Here is a 7,760-nt window from a genome sequence, read left to right on the forward strand (position 1 = left end):
AATAATAACCCAGCATAAATTTATTAGATATTAAAAAAATATTATATTAAAAAAAAAGATTTTTAGTGCATCGAAATACCATATTTTCAATGTGACACATCGTCAGTTAAATTAAGAGATTCGAATGTTAATATAATATATAATAAAAGGACCTTATTATATATGTTCATAATAAAAAGACCTAATTAATTAAAATTTAATAATAAAGAGATGTTGGATATAATTAACCCGGTCGTTCCACTTACACTAGAAAAGCAATGGAGATGCTACTTCAAACAGGCTGGCTTGCGTTCATGGGCTTCAACCAGTGTTTTAAGACCCGGCCCGGCCCGGCGGGTCGACCCGTGACCCGGTCGACCCGGGCCTGTGGCCGGGCCGGGTCTAAGCAAAAAACAGGCTGGGAATTGGCCCGGCCAGACCCGGTCGACCCGGGACCCGGCCGGCCCGGCCAAACCCGTCTGAGACCCGGGTTAATTTTTTTTGGGTTTTTTTTATGCCTCAATGTTCAGCCCGTAGATTATCTGCTCTGGTGCTCCCGGTTCACTCAACTGGTCCGTTGTAAGCTTAGCCATTGCTTCATCATTTGGGGCTAAAACTGTTAGCACATACCCTTAAGAGACCAATCTTCCCATTTCAGTTGCTAATAATGTTAGATTCACAAGAATATCAGCCATTTCATTGTATCCTCCATATAAAAGAAGGGTTTCAATGAAATCTTTAACTTGTTTTTCTCCATTGAAATGGTGATGAGGTCCACCTGGACCAGGAGCTGGAGCTGGGGCAAGAGATGGGCCAGGCGCCATTGCATCATAGATTGGTAGCACCGGGGCTGAACCGGGTTTTGCTGGTGGTGCTGGTTTCTTCAACCTGTGTGTTCTTGGATCAACCTCTGGTGCTCCTTCTGGTTTCACAGCTGAGATTGATTGCAAACTCCTGCGATTGTTGAAATCCTGCTGAACAGATCGTGGGATTAGCAACCTTTCTATCCCATGAATCACTACATCTGGCCTCTCCACTGCATTCACCTGAATGATTTTCGCCGAATCTATTAACTTCTCGCCGGATTCCTGACTGCTGAGTTTGACTCTATCGCGGCACAAAGTGTTGTTATGTTGAAGAGAAGAGTTATGGCTAGGATTGATTCTGTTGGGTACAATGTGGTAAAGTAAAAGAGTCTGGAGAGATTTGAGATTGCCAGGTTCAAGCAAGAACCTCTTGAATTCAGGATCAAGATCGCGTTCAAGAGCTTCGTTCTTAGGAGCAAAGATGGTGATATTGTGTTTACCAACAGCATCTTCAAGGGTTTGTAAAAGAAGTGCTTTTTCAACGAGTTCAGCTAGTTCTGTATAATGGGAGTCGAGAAGGGCTACAAGAACGGAGTTTGAGTTGATTTGGCCAGAATAAGTGCCATCACTATGGTTTTCTTGCAATGCAGAAAAAGAAAACCCCAGATGGAAAGTAGAGACAAGAAGAAATGTGAAGAAAATGTTAAAACATGACAGAGTTACCCCATATTGTTTTTTATAGGTTTTTTTGGGTTGATCCGAGTTGACCCGGGTCAACCCATCTGACCCGTGACCTGGAGGGTCGACCGGGTCAATGACCGGGTCGGGTTTTAAAACTATGGCTTCAACTTCTTTCACCCGTTCATCCAAAGCTCCTTGTAATCAATTATTTACTAACCACACACACAACACACACACACACATATATATATATATATGCTACTCGCAAACCGTGGGATAAGATAATCTCCTGCCTTTTCTCTTGAATAATCTCTTCTTGATCGGTAGTTCACAATTTATGTATTTACAGGGAATTATTTTTAATACATGTTCGACCAATGGAAATAGACAGCTGTCTTTGGAGATCAAAAGAAAAGCAAGAAAAAACCAAGTACGTGGGAAAAGTTAAAAGACCTGAGGGATTCCAGTATCAACTAGCTTGGCATGTAGTTATTGTTGTTCTTCCCACTAATAATTTCCAAAGCAACAACCCCAAAACTGTAAACATCTGCTTTGTCAGTCAAGTAACCCCATAGTGCATATTCTGGTGCCATATATCCTCTGCACATCAAGATAAAGAACACTTGTAATTTAACATTGAAAAGGAATACCAAAAATCGCAGCTTTTATTAAAGCATGTGGTGACTAACATGGTTCCAGCAACTCGGGTGCTGATGTGGCTCTTCTCTTCTTCATCAAGCCTAGCCAATCCAAAATCAGATATTTTAGGATTCAGATTCCCATCAAGTAGCACATATGTAGCTTTGATGTCTCTGTGAGCGATCTTAAGTCTTGATTCTTCATGGAGAAAAGCTAGACCTCTAGCTATCCCAATACAGATCTTAAGCCTTGTAGGCCAATCCAGATTAAGCTGATTGTTTTCTTGACCTACAAATCATCCGATAAGAAAACACAGTGTTATCCATGTGATCATTTCAGTTATACTATGCATTATAATATTTTAGGTGAATATTCTCATTTAAAATTGATGAACACTCACGAAACAGAGCACGTGCAAATGTCATTAGTGGCAGCTCTAATTTGCTTCAGAGAAAATGTTCCCTTTGGAAAATCAAGTCCTTTGACATCTGTTCAAGTAGGAGACAGGACATAAAGTGCCAACGAATTGTTTGTCTTTTGATATATTTACGAGTCAAAATCAGTTCTGGAGAAAAGTAGACCATGAAACTACATTGAAAAGAGGCATTTTTCATTCTCCAACATAAGCATGTCTACCCTGAACTTTCCTCCTCCTCAGGAAAGCACCCTTACTAGATACGATGCCAATCAAACTCATACAATTAATAATTGTGTGATCATCTTGAGGTGAAATATCACAGTTTGTATCTGAATAAAAGATAAGCCCATGAAACTTGATGCTTCTTTTGCCTTTCTTTTCCCTAAATGTCCATGCATAATTTTAGCAAAGAAATCTCAACTTGTTTCCATCTAGTTCATAATCTCATACTAGAAAGAAAACCAAATCCATAGGATGCTGTTTGAGGCTGCAGTGTTTGGGCAGCTATGTAAGTTATACCCACATACAATTTTTCCTACATCTGGCAAACATGGATGCAGCATGGAATTTTATTAGACTACTAACACAGACATGGGTAAATAATATATATGGCGTTACCTCTTTTCCTGCGCAATTTTCCTGGCAAGTTTCCTTCCCACCAAAGAATTACCAGTATAATGGCAACCAGGCATGATGCTCCAACGGCTCCAACAACCACATAAACAATTCCCTTCTTTTTCCCACTAGAACAAACTTTCAAATCTGCCAATTAAACAGAAAAATTAGTCACAATCACACACACACACAGATTGGATATTTAAACTAAAATATGACACTTCCTTAAATTACATGAGTTTCTCTGTAATAATTAACCCAAATGGGACTTGGATGCCAGAATCTGAATAATACTCTCTTGAGGTGCCAAACTATTTTATCATAATATTGGAGAACTTATAAATAAAATAGTTGTTTCATACTATCCACGCCTTCCTGAGTCTCTGTTACCCTACACTACATTTACATTTACAGGGGAAGGAGAGGAGAGGAGAGGTAGGCATATTGTTGTGGATCATAAGAAAAGGGAAGGTCAAATATAAGAGACATGTCAAAATTTGTTATGCAGCCCTAAAATCTTCTTCTTTAGCACTGTGGTGCTGGTTTTAAATCAATCATATGTACATGCATTGTTGATAATTGTATGATCGAGAATAAATGCCAAACATACAACTTACCAGAAAATACAGAGATGGCTGATAGGATGGGACCATAAACTCCCCTATCAGGCTTTTCAGCACTGCCAACCTCATCTTATTATTAGTCACATTGACATTCAATACTTGTTTCACTAAAGGCTTTTCAGCACTGCCAACCTCATTTCAATATTGAAACCTTTCCAAACCAATCTTTCCTGTGACAAAGTTGTCCTTGCTTCCAACTTCAAAAAAAATGTAAGTTTCACATTAGAGTGACTACTTACCTGAACATAAATGTCAAAAATACGCCTGCCTAAGCTGTTATATGTGGTGACTAACATGGTTCCAGCAACTCGGGTGCTGATGTGGCTCTTAGTGAACTGTATCTCTGCAAAGTGAAGGTTTACTGTGTAGTTCCCATTTTGTAAGCAATAATGGAAATAGGTAAGAGAAATTGTGGATATGCGAGCTGTTCGGTATAATTCAGGGATGGTTGATGATTGCAGAGATACAGTATAACGAGTATTTTGGTAATCATAATCATCCATAAAGTCCCCAGTGCTACTGAAACCCCAGAAGCTTGGTCATTTACAAAATATTTAGCTGCACCACCTTCTACTTGTCCATCTCCTTCATTTGATAAGGTTGTTTTGTTTTCATTGATGGCAACTATACCCAACGCTATTGGATCTGGCTATAGAGGTGTTGGGTTTGGCTTTATAGCTAGATCCAATGCTATAGAATCCGACTTTCAGCCACACCCACTAATTTTAGATCTAGCTGGGCCACCAGATATTTTTAATTTTATTTTTTGCCTCTTTTAATTTTTTTTTCATACGATAAAGATGAAATACATTGATGAGACTTTTTTTATATTGTATAAAAGTTGGGTGATGATAATTTTTTTTTCATTTGAGGTTGGATTGAATTTTCTTATTAAAATATGTTTGTTTTTGCATTTTTAAATTGCTTTAAAAAAATTTGATTTTTTTTTTAAAGAAACAAGATGCTCAAGTCAGAACTCGAGGATTTATCAAGAAAATTTGTTTTCTTTTGAGCACCTATTTTATCAGCATGTATAATACCAAGTAGCTTAATCCATGAAGTCATGACCCTTATGAAAAAAACCTTCTAGTTTTGAGAGAGTCATTTATCGGTTTAAATTGCTTACTTGATTAAAAAGGGCTTTTAAAATCACGTAATGCAGGCTATGGTTTATGGCTATGAAAGAAGAGGAATTCACAAGCTCAGAAAGGTGTTTAAGGGTTTCAAAGACCTAGGATCAACATCAACTATTCATCAATTATCTTTCTCTTATTTTCTTTGTAGAGAAAGTGACATATAACCTTGTTACCCTCAAAGATCTGAATTCTCTTAACATAGGTCATAATGCAAATCCAACATTTTCTTTGATGAATAATTAGTCTAATCATTTGAAGACATCAGAGGCTTTATCATTGATATCAAAAGACAATGTTTGAACTCAGTATTTTCTAGTATTGACTTTTGACGTTTGCTGTCTCTTTCCTTGATTGAACCTTTTTTTCTTCACAGTTTTCTTACATGCCCCCAATCTGTGGTTTCTTTATTTTATCTCTCTCTCTCAAACGTTAGACTTTTGTTCTTAGCCTTCTCCATTGATTCTAACATTGTCTTCATATTTTCAACCAAACATCCTCATTTGTCCCCAGTGTGAGGTGTGATCATAGTCAGGGTTTTTTTTAAAAAGAAAATATTCTACCAGGCTCAAAATAGAATTGCAAGGGATATATTTCAAGAAAGCGAGGGGATATCAAAGATGGCCTTTTCTCATTTCAAGCAAAATCGGTTAGAACCGATAAATTTTGACCTCATCCAGTGTAATGATTTGGACTTGCAAGAATCTTGATTCGCGAGTCCATAACTACCAAATCCACTACATGTCATTATGCATACTGCTAAAACTTAGCTATATGGTGGGTGATTCAATTTCATGTGTGAGCTCAAAATTTGTTTGGTCACCCCATATCATTTTAACAAGCATCGAGTCATTTCTGCAATCAAAATACTTTTAAACTTTTAGGATTGATTAGCCTTAATCGTGTGTTGGAGTTCGATCAAAATATTTTGCCAAAATAAACTTTGAAAGAAACATCTCATGATTCCAGAACAACAAAGAGACAAAGAACAGACATGTTTCATTAAAGGATGAGATGTGATTCCAAAACAAAATGTAGAGCGTCAACATTCCATAACCATATTAATGACAATTCAACACCATCCTTGGATCAACTTTTCTACCATCTTTGTGTTTTGCCAAGCATTTTCGATCACTTGTTATTCTGAAAATGTTCGGGGGACAATATAGCCAATGACATCATCTTTCACAAACTCAACTTGCCTCTTGCTCACCATCCTCCAGACTCAATTCTTAAAATTCTTGCAACTATTCAATTGAATGGAGCGAAATCCCACCATGATATTCATCTCTTTTCTGGATTATACCACCTAGAAAACAATGGTTGTATGGGATTTAATGGAGTCGGGGAAATAAGTCTGGAGTCTAACAGATACTGTTAGACAAACTCAAGTGGCAAATGAATGTCAACCTTTGACAAAGATAATTGAGCAGTTGATGCTACAACGAGACCTGACTAGACCACATAACTAAGGTTTCCCACCTTCAGAGTTATCTCTCATCATTGTTCTGGAATCCATGGAAGAACCTTCAATCTTTCCCCTCTTCATAGCTTGTTCAATTCTTTCACCAATCCTCACAACTTCATGGAAATGTTGAGCTGAGCTTCCTATTAAATGCTCATAATAAGGGGATTGAAAGGTGTTGGCAAACAACATCACCATTTCTATATCCATTAGTGGAGGTTGAACATATGTTGCCTTATCTCGCCATCTTTATGCATATGCCCTCACAGACTCTCGGTTTTCCTTCTCCATAACCATTAAGATGGTTGCATCATGAGCAGTTTCCAGATTAAATTTATACTGCTTCAAGAAGGCGTCTACCAAGTATTTCCATGTCTTGATCTTGATATTGTCTAGTCTCATATACCAGCTCAAAGCAGATTCAGTGAGACTATCTTGGAAAAAGTATATCAGCATCTTATCATTATGGATCATTTCAGCCATCTTGTTGTAGTATGACCAAAGATGGGTGTATGGGCATTCTAGTCTAGTATATTTGATGAAGTCTGACACTCTAAACTCCTTCGGCACCACAATATTTGGAACTAAACAGACTTCAACTACTATCATAGGGTGAATCAGGTTATTTCCTTCAACTGCTCTTAATCTTTCTTTTAGGGCAACCCATTTACTATGGCCCGTGGGATTGGTAAACCTATTGTTAGAAGGTCCTTTCATTGTTGGATTCATGATGATCTAAGCTTGACTTGGATAGACAGCGGTGAAAGGGACAAAATAATTCCCAGTTATTGAGTCTACCCCCAAGTTCTGAGATGTGTGAGGGACATGGATTGATGGTGTTTTCACAGGAGGCTATGTAGAAATCCCTTTTCCATTCTTGGAGCTCATCACTTGTTCAAGCAGATCTGCAAGCCTAGCTACTTCACCTTTGATGCTCTCAATTGTATTTTGATAATAGGCCTCCAATTGAGCTCTTTCTTCATTTTCCTTCTTTCAGGTGTAGCAAATCTTAGGTGGGGGGCCTATGTTTCAACCCGGCAACATGTATGATAAATATATGAGTATGTTTCTATATGATGAGCTCGCCCTTCTAGGGTTGACACATGATCGTAACCCTTGCATGATGATACCAGAATTTTGATTCTTGCTCTACAACGAAAATTTCCTAATAACGGTTATTGTGTCAACCACAAGTCTTGAGTTCAAGATGCTTCAGGAAGGGTTTACTTTGATGCAAAACAAAAGGTAACACGCACAACCTAAGGAAAGTTCTATTCATTAAGTGAGACAAAGGGTAGGTTGACTATCTAGTCTAAAAAAGGTCTCATATCTGCCAAGTGACGATCTTCATAAAGACAGTATAGGGGCGTTGCGAGAAATGGTTAAGGCACGTATGCCCAC

The 7,760-nt window shown here is 38.0% G+C and overlaps 1 long non-coding RNA gene and 1 pseudogene across 1 annotated transcript; both read right to left on the reverse strand.

The window, feature by feature from the left end:
• Positions 1–391: 391 nt before the first annotated feature.
• LOC18110606 (fasciclin-like arabinogalactan protein 17) lies at positions 392–1,709 on the reverse strand (annotated as a pseudogene).
• Positions 1,710–1,743: 34 nt separating this feature from the next.
• On the reverse strand, positions 1,744–3,544 carry LOC127904020 (uncharacterized). Its single transcript, XR_008056817.1, has 3 exons — positions 3,142–3,544; positions 2,156–2,393; positions 1,744–2,066 (listed from the first exon to the last, which is right to left on the reverse strand). It is a non-coding gene; the product is annotated as an uncharacterized LOC127904020 (long non-coding RNA).
• Positions 3,545–7,760: the final 4,216 nt, after the last annotated feature.

The sequence above is a fragment of the Populus trichocarpa genome, chromosome 11, assembly GCF_000002775.5.
Source record: "Populus trichocarpa isolate Nisqually-1 chromosome 11, P.trichocarpa_v4.1, whole genome shotgun sequence".
Classification (NCBI taxonomy): domain Eukaryota; kingdom Viridiplantae; phylum Streptophyta; class Magnoliopsida; order Malpighiales; family Salicaceae; genus Populus; species Populus trichocarpa.